Genomic DNA, 15,043 nt, shown 5'->3' on the forward strand with positions numbered 1-15,043 from the left:
TTTTGAAATAAATGTGTCTTCTGACCAAAAATGATGTTTTCTCTCACGAGAAAACGTCAAAAATGTCATAATGTGACTGCATCATGAGTTTTCAGATGATCACGTTGCATTCACCTCTGTTTTGAAATAATGTGTTCTCCTGACCAAAAATGATGTTTTCTCCACGAGAAAACGTCAAAAACGTCAAAATGTGACTACAGCATACGTTTTCAGATGATCATGTTGCATTCACTTCTGTTTTGAATAAATGTGTCTCCTGACCAAAAATGATGTTTTCCCCACGAGCAGACGTCAAAAACGTCATAATGTGACTTCAGCATGAGTTTTCAGATGATCATGTTTCATTCACCTCTGTTTTGAAATAAATGTGTCTCCTGACCAAAAGTGATGGTTTCCCCACGAGCAGACGTCAAAAACGTCATAATGTGACTGCAGCATGAGTTTTCAGATGATCATGTTGCATTCACCTCTATTTTGAAATAAATGTGTCTCCTGACCAAAAATGATGTTTTCTCCACGAGAAAACGTCAAAAAAGTCATAATATGGCTGCGGCATACGTTTTCACATGATCATGTTGCATTCACCTCTGTTTTGAAATAAATGTGTCTCCTGACCAAAAATGATGTTTTCTCCACGAGCAGACGTCAAAAACGTCATAATGTGACTGCGGCATACGTTTTCACATGATCATGTTGCATTCACCTCTGTTTTGAAATAAATGTGTCTCCTGACCAAAAATGATGTTTTCCCCACGAGCAACGTCAAAAACGTCATAATGTGACCGCAGCATGAGTTTTCAGATGATCATGTTGCATTCACCTCTGTTTTGAAATAAATGTATCTCCTGACCAAAAGTGATGGTTTCCCCACGAGAAAACGTCAGAAACGTCATAATGTGACCGCAGCATGAGTTTTCAGGTGATCATGTTTCATTCACCTCTGTTTTGAAATAAATGTGTCTCCTGACCAAAAATGATGTTTTCTCCAAGAGAAAAAGTCAAAAACGTCATATTGTGACTGCAGCATACGTTTTCACATGATCATGTTGCATTCACCTCTGTTTTGAAATAAATGTGTCTCCTGACCAAAAATGATGTTTTCTCCACGAGAGAAAACGCCAAAAAAGTCATAATGTGACTGCAGCATACGTTTTCACATTATTATGTTGCATTCACCTCTGTTTTGAAATAAATGTGTCTCCTGACCAAAAATGATGTTTTCTCCACGAGAAAACATAAAAAAAAGTCATAAAGTTACTGCAGCATACGTTTTCACATGATTATGTTGCATTCACCTCTGTTTTGAAATAAATGTGTCTCCTGACCAAAAATGATGTTTTCTCCACGAGAAAACGTTAAAAAAGTCATAATGTTACTGCAGCATACGTTTTCACATGATCATGTTGCATTCACCTCTGTTTTGAGAAACTTGTGTCTCCTGACCAAAAGTGTTGGTTTCCCCTTGAAAAGATGTCAAAAACGTCATAATTTGACTGCAGCATACATTTTCACATGATCATGTTGCATTCACCTCTGTTTTGAAATAAATGTGTCTCCTGACCAAAAATGTTTTCTCCACGAGAAAAAGTCAAAAACATCATATTGTGACTGCAGCATACGTTTTCACATGATCATGTTGCATTCACCTCTGTTTTGAAATAAATGTGTCTCCTGACCAAAAATGATGTTTTCCCCACGAGCAGACGTCAAAAACGTCATAACGTGACTGCAGCATGAGTTTTCAGATGATCATGTTGCATTCACCTCTGTTTTGAAATAAATGTGTCTCCTGACCAAAAATGATGTTTTCTCCACGAGAAAACGCCAAAAAAGTCATAATGTGACTGCAGCATACGTTTTCACATGATTATGTTGCATTCACCTCTGTTTTGAAATAAATGTGTCTCCTGACGAAAAATGATGTTTTCTCCGCGAGAAAACATAAAAAAAAGTCATAAAGTGACTGCAGCATACGTTTTCACATGATTATGTTGCATTCACCTCTGTTTTGAAATAAATGTGTCTCCTGACCAAAAATGATGTTTTCTCCACGAGAAAACGTTAAAAAAGTCATAATGTTACTGCAGCATACGTTTTCACATGATCATGTTGCATTCACCTCTGTTTTGAGAAACTTGTGTCTCCTGACCAAAAGTGTTGGTTTCCCCTTGAAAAGATGTCAAAAACGTCATAATGTGACCGCAGCATGAGTTTTCAGATGATCATGTTGCATTCACCTCTGTTTTGAGAAACTTGTGTCTCCTGACCAAAGGTGATGGTTTCCCCACGAGAAAACGTCAAAAACGTCATAATGTGACCGCAGCATGAGTTTTCAGATGATCATGTTGCATTCACCTCTGTTTTCAGAAACTTGTATCTCCTAACCAAAAGTGATGGTTTCCCCACGAGAAGACGTCAAAAACGTCATAATGTGACCGCAGCATGAGTTTTCAGGTGATCATGTTGCATTCACCTCTGTTTTGAGAAACTTGTGTATCCTGACCAAAAGTGATGGTTTCCCCACGAGAAGACGTCAAAAACGTCATAATGTGACCGCAGCATGAGTTTTCAGGTGATCATGTTGCATTCGCCTCTGTTTTGAGAAACTTGTGTCTCCTGACCAAAAGTGATTTTTTCCCCACGAGAAGACGTCAAAAACGTCATAATGTGACCGCAGCATAAGTTTTCAGGTGATCATGTTGCATTCACCTCTGTTTTGAAAAAAATGTGTCTCTTGACCAAAAGAGATGGTTTCCACACGAGAAGACGTCAAAAACGTCATAATGTGACCGCAGCATGAGTTTTCAGATGATCATGTTGCATTCACCTCTGTTTTAAGAAACTTGTGTCTCCTGACCAAAAGTGATGGTTTCCCCACGAGAAGACGTCAAAAACGTCATAATGTGACCGCAGCATGAGTTTTCAGGTGATCATGTTGCATTCACCTCTGTTTTGAGAAATTTGTGTCTCCTGACCAAAAGTGATGGTTTCCCCACGAGAAGACGTCAAAAATGTCATAATGTGACCGCAGCATGAGTTTTCAGGTGATCATGTTGTATTCACCTCTGTTTTGAGAAACTTGTGTCTCCTGACCAAAAGTGTTGGTTTCCCCTTGAAAAGATGTCAAAAACGTCATAATGTGACCGCAGCATGAGTTTTCAGATGATCATGTTGCATTCACCTCTGTTTTGAGAAACTTGTGTCTCCTGACCAAAGGTGATGGTTTCCCCACGAGAAGACGTCAAAAACGTCATAATGTGACCGCAGCATGAGTTTTCAGATGATCATGTTGCATTCACCTCTGTTTTGAGAAACTTGTGTCTCCTAACCAAAAGTGATGGTTTCCCCACGAGAAGACGTCAAAAACGTCATAATGTGACCGCAGCATGAGTTTTCAGGTGATCATGTTGCATTCACCTCTGTTTTGAGAAACTTGTATATCCTGACCAAAAGTGATGGTTTCCCCACGAGAAGACGTCAAAAACGTCATAATGTGACCGCAGCATGAGTTTTCAGGTGATCATGTTGCATTCGCCTCTGTTTTGAGAAACTTGTGTCTCCTGACCAAAAGTGATTTTTTCCCCACGAGAAGACGTCAAAAACGTCATAATGTGACCGCAGCATAAGTTTTCAGGTGATCATGTTGCATTCACCTCTGTTTTGAAAAAAATGTGTCTCTTGACCAAAAGAGATGGTTTCCACACGAGAAGACGTCAAAAACGTCATAATGTGACCGCAGCATGAGTTTTCAGATGATCATGTTGCATTCACCTCTGTTTTAAGAAACTTGTGTCTCCTGACCAAAAGTGATGGTTTCCCCACGAGAAGACGTCAAAAACGTCATAATGTGAGCGCAGCATGAGTTTTCAGGTGATCATGTTGTATTCACCTCTGTTTTGAGAAATTTGTGTCTCCTGACCAAAAGTGATGGTTTCCCCACGAGAAGACGTCAAAAATGTCATAATGTGACCGCAGCATGAGTTTTCAGGTGATCATGTTGAATTTACCTCTGTTTTGAGAAACTTGTGTCTCCTGACCAAAAGTGATGGTTTCATCTCGACGCACAAACGTCAATACAGTCAAAATGTAATTGCAATATTAGTTTTCATATGATCCTGATGCGATCCCTTGTGTTATGGAAAGAAAAAGGCATCCATGCCCAAAGTGATGTTGCTGAGATGCACAAACGTCAATACAGTCAAAATGTGATTGCAATATTAGTTTTCATATGATCCTGATGCGGACACTTCTGTTTTGGAAAAAAAAGTGCATTCATGCGCAAACTGACATTTCCATGACGGGCAAACGTCAAAAAAGTCAAAATGTGATTGCAATATTAGTTTTCATATGATCCTGATGAGATCCCTTGTGTTATGGAAATTAGGTACATCCATGTCCACACTGACGTTACCTCGACGCACAAATGTCAATACAGTCAAAATGTGATTAGAATGTTCGTTTCCATATGATCCTGATGCTATCCCTTCTGTTTTGGAAAGAAAAGTGCATCCATGCCCAAAGTGATGTTATCTCGACGCACAAAAGTCAATACAGTCAAAATGTAATTGCAATATTAGTTTTCATATGATCCTGATGCGATCCCTTGTGTTATGGAAAGAAAAGTGCATCCATGCCCAAAGTGATGTTGCTTCGACGCACAAACGTCAAAAAAGTCAAAATGTGATTGCAATATTAGTTTTCATATGATCCTGATGCGGACACTTCTGTTTTGGAAAAAAAAGTGCATTCATGCACAAACTGACGTTACCTCGACGCACAAATGTCAATACAGTCAAAATGTGATTGGAATGTTCGTTTCCATATGATTCTGATGCTATCCCTTCTGTTTTGGAAAGAAAAGTTCATCCATGCCCAAAGTGATGTTATCTCGACGCACAAACGTCAATACAGTCAAAATGTGATTGTAATATTAGTTTTCATATGATCCTGATGAGATCCCTTGTGTTTTGGAAATTAGGTACATCCATGTCCACACTGACGTTACCTCGACGCACAAATGTCAATACAGTCAAAATGTGATTGGAATGTTCGTTTCCATATGATCCTGATGCTATCCCTTCTGTTTTGGAAAGAAAAGTGCATCCATGCCCAAAGTGTTGTTATCTCGACGCACAAACGTCAATACAGTCAAAATGTAATTGCAATATTAATTTTCATATGATCCTGATACGAGCCCTTGTGTTATGGAAAGAAAAGTGCATCCATGCCCAAAGTGATGTTGCTTAGACGCACAAACGTCAAAAAAGTCGAAATGTGATTGCAATATTAGTTTTCATATGATCCTGATGCGGACACTTCTGTTTTGGAAAAAAAAGTGCATTCATGCGCAAACTGACGTTTCCTTGACGGGCAAACGTCAAAAAAGTCAAAATGTGATTGTATTATTAGTTTTCATATGATCCTGATGCGATCCCTTTTGTTATGGAAATTAGGTACATCCTTGTCCACACTGACGTTACGTCGACGCACAAATCTCAATACAGTCAAAATGTGATTGGAATGTTCGTTTCCATATGATCCTGATGTTATCCCTTGTGTTTTGGAAAGAAAAGTGCATCCATGCCCAAAGTGATGTTATCTCGACGCACAAACGTCAATACACTCAAAATGTAATTGCAATATTAGGTTTCATATGATCCTGATGCGATCCCTTGTGTTATGGAAAGAAAAGTGCATCCATGCCCAAAGTGATGTTGCTTCGATGCACAAACGTCAATACAGTCAAAATGTAATTGCAATATTAGTTTTCATATGATCCTTATGCGATCCCTTGGGTTATGGAAAGAAAAGTGCATCCATGCCCAAAGTGATGTTGCTTCGACGCACAAACATCAATACAGTCAAAATGTGATTGCAATATCAGTTTTCATTTGCTCCTGATGCGATCCCTTGTGTTATGGAAAGAAAAGTGCATCCATGCCCAAAGTGATGTTGCTGCGACGCACAAACGTCAATACAGTCAAAATGTGATTGCAATATTACTTTTCATATGATCCTGATGCGATCCCTTGTGTTATGGAAATTAGGTACATCCATGTCCACACTGACGTTACCTCGACGCACAAACGTCAATACAGTCAAAATGTGATTGCAATATCAGTTTTCATTTGCTCATGATGCGATCCCTTGTGTTTTGGAAAGAAAAGTGCATTCATGAGCCAACTGAAGTTTCCTTGACAGGCAAACGTCAAAAAAGTCAAAATGTGATTGCATTATTAGTTTTCATCTGATCCTGATGTGATCCCTTGTGTTATGGAAATTAGGTGCATCCTTGTCCACACTGACATTACCTCAACGCACAAACGTCAATACAGTCAAAATGTGATTGCAATCTTAGTTTTCATATGATCCTGAGGCGATCCCTTGTGTTATGGAAATTAGGTACATCCATGTCCACACTGATGTTACCTCGACGCACAAATGTCAATACAGTCAAAATGTGATTGGAATGTTCGTTTCCATATGATCCTGATGCGGACACTTCTGTTTTGGAAAAAAATTGCATTCATGCGCAAACTGACGTTTCCTTGACGGGCAACGTCAAAAAAGTCAAAATGTGATTGCATTATTAGTTTTCATATGATCCTGATGCGATCCCTTGTGTTATGGAAATTAGGTACATCCTTGTCCACACTGACGTTACCTCGACGCACAAATCTCAATACAGTCAAAATGTGATTGGAATGTTCGTTTCCATATGATCCTGATGCTATCCCTTCTGTTTTGGAAAGAAAAGTGCATCCATGCCCAAAGTGATGTTATCTCGACGCACAAACGTCAATACACTCAAAATGTGATTGCAATATTAGTTTTCATATGATCCTGATGCGATCCCTTGTGTTATGGAAAGAAAAGTGCATCCATGCCCAAAGTGATGTTGCTTCGACGCACAAACGTCAATACAGTCAAAATGTAATTGCAATATTAGTTTTCATATGATCCTTATGCGATCCCTTGTGTTATGGAAAAAAGTGCATCCATGCCCAAAGTGATGTTGCTTCGACGCACAAACGTCAATACATTCAAAATGTGATTGCAATATTAGTTTTCATTTGCTCCTGATGCGATCCCTTGTGTTATGGAAAGAAAAGTGCATCCATGCCCAAAGTGATGTTGCTGCGACGCACAAACGTCAATACAGTCAAAATGTGATTGCAATATTACTTTTCATATGATCCTGATGCGATCCCTTGTGTTATGGAAATTAGGTACATCCATGTCCACACTGACGTTACCTCGTTACCTTCATATGATCCTGATGCGGACACTTCTGTTTTGGAAAAAAGTGCATCCATGTCCACACTGACGTTACCTCGACGCACAAACGTCAATACATTCAAAATGTGATTGCAATATTAGTTTTCGTATGATCCTGATGCGATCTTTTCTGTTTTAGAAAATCGTGCATCCATGTCCACACTGACGTTACCTCGACGCACAAACGTCAATACAGTCAAAATGTGATTGCAATATTAGTTTTCATATGATCCTGATGCGATCACTTCTGTTTTTGAAAAAAAAAGTGCATTCATGCGCAAACTGACGTTTCCTTGACGGGCAAACATCAAAAAAGTCAAAATGTGTTTGCATTATTAGTTTTCATATGATCCTGATGTGATCCCTTGTGTTATGGAAATGAGATACATCTATGTCAACACTGACGTTTCCTCGACGCCTAAGTCTCATTCAAGTCAAAATGTGATTGCAGTCATAGTTTTCATATGATCCTGATGCGATCACTTCTGTTTTGTAAAAAAGGACATCCATGTCGACACTGACGTTTCCTCGACATCCAAGGATCGATCAAGTTAAAATGTGATTGCAACATTCGTTTGATATGAGCCTGATATAATCCCTTCTGTTTTTGAAAAAAAGGGCATTCAAGCGCAAAGTGATGTTGCCTCGACGAGCAAACGTCAATACAGTCAAAATGTGATTGCAATATTAGTTTTCATACGATCCTGATGCAATCATTTCTGTTTTGGAAAAAAGTGCATCCATGCCCAAACTGTGTCCTTGTGATTGTGCAGGTTGTTGCTCTTATGGTGGCTGTGCCACGGGAAATCGGGGAGCGATTTCCATCACTTGCAGCGTCTGCTCCACCAACTGGCAGTTGTGTTTTAGGTTTGTTATTTTTTAGTTTGGAGTTTCGCTCATTTAGTTGCAGTTATGTTAGGGTTAGAAAAGTGTTAGGTTAGGATTGGGAAAGGCCACCTGGGAGTAAATTATCGCAAGATGAATTCAGTAAAATGTTATGCATTTAAGTCCCTTAGACGCTAATAACTTTAGGTGGTGTGAAAAATTGAAGTAATTTTTTGGATTAAGTTAGGTGAGTTAAATGAATCTCTTTGCCTCAGAGAGCTGGGCAGGTGTCTGATTCCTTGTGATATGTTGCTGCAGCAGTCCCCTCCATGTGTTATACACCAGTGGAGTCCAACTCCTGATGTTGGCTTGTTTTGCAGGTTTTGTTACTTGAAAGTGCTGGAAACTTTCCAAAAATCACCATGCCAATCTCCCAGAACTAAGCCAGGTGTACTTTTTATATACAGTATGTGAGCAAAGACACCAAGGTCAAACATTACATGTGCCCGGCGTGCAGAGACACGGGGACATGTGGTGGTCAAATGGGATAGTCGTGTATGTGTGTTTCACTTTCACCTACACTATGCCAGCCACTTGTTTTCAAGACCTGATTTTTCCAAATGTCATTTATAGTTATGATAAAAATAAAGGAGAGAAGAACTGGGTACGAATCTAGCTCTTGGTGTGTCCACAGCTCAGTCTCTACGTTTAGGCTGAGTAACATTTGAAGGACATCCCACTGTAGTTTTTGAAGGTTGAATCTTTTACTAATAACGTATGTAGTGCAAAATGGAGTGGTGCATGTGTGAGGCCAAGCCCCACATAGAACATTTAAGTTTCTGACGCCATGAACAACCACACCCACAATGCTGCACTGAATTCGGGACAAGGGGGACTTGCATACTTACCCCCTGCATAGCATGGACTACACCTCTAGGTAGCCATAGTATAGCCGGACAGGATTGTGGAGCATTGTCTCCTCTTGCCGGTAGAGCATTAGGTTGGGGTTAGGGCAGGTCATCCTGGTATCCTGGTATGGACGTTCTGTTGAGAAGGGGTCGGAAAGGAGAGGGGAAGGAAGGAAATATATAAATGGATGGATGGAAGGAAGGAAGGAAGAAAGGAAGAAGCCAATACTTCAATCAACCATTATTCCTGTTTCATCCTGCAGGCTGGGCCAACTCTGATCACTGGTGTGTTGTTTCAGTTTCCACTTCCTTGTCCAGGTGTTGTTTGGTCTTGTATTTAAAAGATATGCATCTTTGTCCAAGTCATAACTGTCTCTCAGAAAGGCAGCTGTTTGATGTGTTAATGTCACTGTGAGAAAATCCATTTTAAATAGGATTTGGGGGAAACAAGAAAATGGAGTTATGTGTGTCAGTGGACTGCAGAACTGGTGGCTCTGGTGGTGGGGTTCAGATCTGTGGCACAGGCAGGGTTGGGATTTACGGTTTTGTGTTTGTTAGAGTTGAAACAGAGCAACCCGGCAAAACCCTGTGTGAATCAACAAAAGACACAGACACATGGGTAACCTTGCAAGGGAGAAAGAGCAGCAGTTTACTCTGGAACACGCATCTGTCATTCTGCTGCTCCACTGCAAACCTCCTTCCTTTATTCACATCAGCTTGTTATCTTTGTGGTATTTCACCCCCTCCCTAGGCGCTTTTAAGGTTTCAGATAAAAATCTCACAGTAAATTTGGTGCTCTGGACAAGTGTATTAAATAAAAGGAAGTGAAAAACACTGTGTTTCTTCTTCATCTACTTAGGTGCTAAACATACTAATGCAGGCCTGGCCAACCCGCGGCTCCCGAACCGCATGCGGCTCTTTGGCTGGTTTCATGCGGCTCTTCAGGAGCTTTCACATGACAAGCGTCAAAAATGCTTGGCTGGCGCTGCCATTCATTCCCCCTAGGTGGCACCCTGACCAGGTAAGCCGGTTTGATTTGCGAAGAAGAAGAAGCTGGTTTGAGTGACGTCTGCGACATCATTTAATCATTCAGTTGTAAACAATTAGTGTCAAGTTCGCTCTCAAAATGGCAGGGAAAAAAAGCACAGCCAAACAAAAATATGAAGAAGAACACAGGACGTTTTTAACAGAGTGGAAGAGTTTATATTTCTTTGTTGAACGTAATGGCAAGCCATTCTGCCTTATATGTCAGGCATCATTAGCGCATTTCAAAGCTTCAAATCATCAGGGTCACTTCAGCTCACTCCATCCTAACATCGACCAGGAATTTCCAAAAGGGACTGAACTTCGCAAGCACAAGTTGGTCACTTTGAAAAGTCATGCAGAAAAGCAGAAGCAGTTTTTCCAAAAATGTACGAAACACTCAGAGACCGTAACGCTAGCATCGTATCAAATGGCTTGGAACATCGCACGGGCTAAAAAGCCATACAACGAAGGGGACTTCATTAAAAAATGCCTCATTGACATCTTGTCTCCTGATGACGACAAAATAAAATGTGGCATATCAGACGTCCAACTGTCCCGCCACACTGTTGAACGCAGAATATCGGATATTAACACGGCTATTGAATCACAGTTGCACTCTGACCTTCAAGCATGTGAGTATTTTAGTGTAGCAATGGATGAGAGTTGTGACATACAAGACAAGCCTCAGTTGGCAATATTTGCACGGTCTGTGTCAAACGAATGTATGATCAAAGAAGAACTCCTTGATATTGTGCCATTAAAAGACAGAACCCGTGGCATAGATGTGAAAGAAGCAATGATGGTGTTGTGACTCCTACTCTGGCCCCACCTCCTCCTGGGCAATCAGCTCAACCACCACCACCTGGGCCCTCTCCTTCAGCTGCACCCAATCCGCCCAAACGAGACTGCACCCATAAAAGGCCCCTATGCACTCAGGCCAGTGCTTGATCTTACTGATGTTTTTGGCAACACTTCCCGTTGACCCAGCATCTCTCCAGGCTCCCCAGCGACTCCCTGCGTCTCCCTGCGTCTTCCAGCGACTCCTCTGCAACTCCTCTGCAACCTTCCTAGCCCCTCTTCCTCTGACCTCTACCCCTTCCCCTTCCTCGGACGGATTTCTCCTGTCCTCTGGACACTTGGACTCCCCCACGGACTCTCGCCCCTGGATCTCGAACTTGGTTCGTCTGCCGCATCACGCACCTATAGTTTGTCTCGGCCTCTCTCATTTAGTTTCTTCCCTCCTGGTTTTTTTTTGCTTCATTAAACCTTCTGAGTTTACTTTTAATTCCCGTGTCTGTCTGCCTTCTTTGGGGTTCCGCCACACTTGACCGCCAGTCCTCTCGAGCTTAACAGATGGCTGCATTTGCAAAAGCAAATCTGCCCATACCGCAACTAACTGCAATAGCCACGGATGGCGCGCCAGCCATGATCAGATCCGTGAATGGGCTTGTGGGGCTGTGCAAAGCTGACCAAACATTTCCCGACTTTTGGAATTTCCACTGCATCATCCACAGGGAGCAACTCATGTCTAAATCATTGAATTTAGACAACATCATGAAGCCTGTGATGGAAATCATCAACTACATCCGCACACATGCGCTCAACCACAGGCAATTCAAGAATCTCATCGCTGAGCTGGACCAAGGGCTTCCAGGTGACCTGCCGCTGCACTGCACTGTGAGGTGGCTGTCAAAAGGCAAGGTACTCTCTCGCTTCTTTGAGCTTTTGGATGCCGTGAAACTGTTCATGGAAGAGAAGGGCAAGGACTATCCCGAGCTCTCGGACCTCGAGTGGATTATGGATCTGGCATTTTTAGTCGACATGCTGTGTCACTTGGACAGACTGAACCTGACCCTGCAGGGTAAATTTAAAATGCTGCCTGACCTGGTGCAAAGTGTGTTTGCGTTTGTCAACAAACTGAAGCTGTTCAAGGCGCATATTCCAAAGGGAGATTTAATGCATTTTCCCACTCTGCTAAAAGCCAGTGAGCAAGTCACCAGCGCCGCCCTGAAAAAGAAAAGAGACAGATATGCAACACTGGTTGAAAATCTGCACGAAAGCTTTGTGACCCGGTTCGGTGATTTACAATTGAAAAGACCACAGATTACGTTCCTCGTCGACCCATTTAATGCGGAGAAGGACTGTTTGAAAGCCCCGCTCGTGACAGATGAGGCTGCAGCTGAGTTGGAGATGACCGAGCTTTGCGAGGAGGATCAACTGAAAGCTGTTTTGAGGGAAGGGACCATTGAGTTCTGGAGAAGTGTTCCAATGGAAAAATACCCCAACGTCAAACGGGCTACGCTTAAGTTACTGTCGATGTTTGGGTCAACGTATGTCTGCGAGTCTGTATTTTCTACCCTGAAACATGTTAAATCAAAGCATCGCTGTGTTCTGACTGACACCCATTTGAAAGAATTGCTTCGAGTGGCAACAACAGAATACAAGCAAGATTTCAAGAGGATTGTTCAAGACAGGGAATGTCAGAAGTCCCACTAAGCAGCATAGTAAGAGATAAATGTTATTGAAAATTATTATATTTTTGTTCGTGGACTTGCTTGAACTGAGTGTTTGAGTGTGAGTGAGAGTGAGAGTGTGAGTGAGAGAGAGAGAACGAACAGTTAACTGTTGAAAATAACTGTCATTTTCATGTTGGTGTGGGATATTTTCATGTTCATGTGTGCCCATGTGTATGGTGTGGCTCTTTGCAGTAACACATTAAAAAAGTGGCTCTTATTCTCTGACATGTTGGCCACCCCTGTACTAATGCATTTAAATTATAATAATAGAATAATTATTCTCACATTTTCTTGGTCATTTGCACTGGTCCACTGACCTGGCAGGTATTGTTGAGTGGGACGGCTGCAGTTCCTCCCTCGTGTCACCCATGTTCATGATCAATCCTGCGCACCCAGAAGCAATGATATCCTGCTGGAGCAGGAGCCAAAACAGTCAATGTTTTTTTTAGAACAGTTAATTTAATTACTCTTGGATAAAATTACTCCAAGAAAGATTAAGATTTAGATGATGAAATTTCAAGATGAGGGTTGGGCTTGTGGTTGCGATTTATTGTTTTACTGTAGTCCTTCACAAAGGGGATCCGCATTCAAACTCAAGCCTAAGCAAGCATGAGCCATGCAGTCCTGTCATAAAGGTCATGAAAAATTTTCTTTTTTAAATAAATAAATTACTTTGTAAAGGAGTCGATGAATATATTACACCATAAGAGAGTATATGATGAGCAGTTAATTTTATGAGACTCTTTTATTAAATTAGATTAGGAATGGCTGACAGGTAATGTTGCAGTCCGTCACTTGGTGAATCATAGTTCAAACCCAAGCCAAGGCACGCAGGCGGCTATGCAGTCCAGATATCTGTGTTATGAAACACTTTCTTTTTTAAATCAATAAATTACTTTGTAAAGGAGTAGATTAATATATTTCACTACCAGAGAATGTTTTAAGAGCATTGGAAAATTAGATCAAGAACAGTAAATAAATTATTTTGTAAAAGAATAGATTAATATATTATATCACCAAAGAATTGGGCTTGTGGTTTATTGTTTTAGTTTGAAGATCATTTGCATTGCAGTGTTAACCTACTCGGTATGGATGAGATGGAATACTGTAGTCCGTCGCACAGGGGGCCTAGGTTCAAACCCAAGCCGAAGCAAGCAGGAGTCCTGTCATCAACACCGTGACACGTATTCGTTTTTAAATCAATAAATTACTTTGTAAACGAGTCGATGAATATACCACACCAAACGAGAGTATATTCAGAGCAGTTGATTTCATGAGATGCTTTGACTAAATTGGATTAAGAAGGTTTCGGATTTAGATGATGAAATTGCAAGGTTAGTGTTGGGCTCATGGTTGCGGTTTATGGTTTTGGTTTGAAGAGTATTTGCACTGTTGGACAGCGATGGATGAGTGGTAATCCTGCATTCCTGGTGTGAAATCAGTTGAAAACTAACACTCGGCAGGCAAAAACGATGCATTCCAGTAAGCTACATCACCATCACCATTCCCTCTTTTAATTGGACGTTTTAGTCATTTGCTGGTCAAATGACGTCAGTTGGGCATGGATGCACATTTTCTTTGAAAAAGAAGTAAATACAAAAGGATTATTTATATAATTGATAGATATTATGTTATATTTCTATGACCATGTTGTATTCACTTTTTTAAAAATAAATAAATAAATGTCAGTTGGGGCATGAATGCACCTTTTTCTCAAAACAAAAGTTTATGCAACATGATCATATGAAAACTTATGCTGTAATCACATTTTGACTTTTTTGACGTTTGCTCGTGGAGAAAGTGTCACTTTGGGTCAGGAAAAACTTTTTTCTCTAAACAAATGTGAATGCAACATAATCAATAGAAATATAGTGCTGCAATCTTATTTTGACTTTTTTGACGTTTGCTCATGGAGAAAACATCACTTTGGGTTAGGATACACTTTTTTTTTCTCAAAACAAAGGTGAATGCAACATGATCATATGCAAACTTATGCAGCAATCACATTTAGACTTTTTTTTACGTTTGCTCATGGAGAAAACGTCAATTTGGGTCAGGATACACTTTTTTTTCAAAGCAAAGGTGAATGCAACATGATCATATGAAAAAGTATCCTGCAATCACATTTTGACTTGTTGACGTTTGCACTTGGAGAAAACTTCACTTTGGGTCAGGAAAAACATTTTTCTCTAAACAAATATGAATGCAACATGATCAATAGAAATATAGTGCTGCAATCTTATTTTGACTTTTTTGACGTTTGTGCGTGGAGAAAACGTCACTTTGGGTCAGGATACACTTTTTTCTCAAAGCAAAAGTGAATGCAACATGATCACATGAAAACTCGTGCTGCAATCACTTTTTTTACTTTTTTGACGTTTGCTCGTGGAGAATACGTCACTTTGGGTCAGGATAGACTTTTTTCTCAAAATAAATACTAATGCAACATGATCTTATGCAAACTTATGGTGCAGTCACATTTTGACTTTT

The sequence above is a fragment of the Takifugu flavidus genome, chromosome 13 (assembly GCF_003711565.1).
Source record: "Takifugu flavidus isolate HTHZ2018 chromosome 13, ASM371156v2, whole genome shotgun sequence".
In the NCBI taxonomy this organism is placed as follows: domain Eukaryota; kingdom Metazoa; phylum Chordata; class Actinopteri; order Tetraodontiformes; family Tetraodontidae; genus Takifugu; species Takifugu flavidus.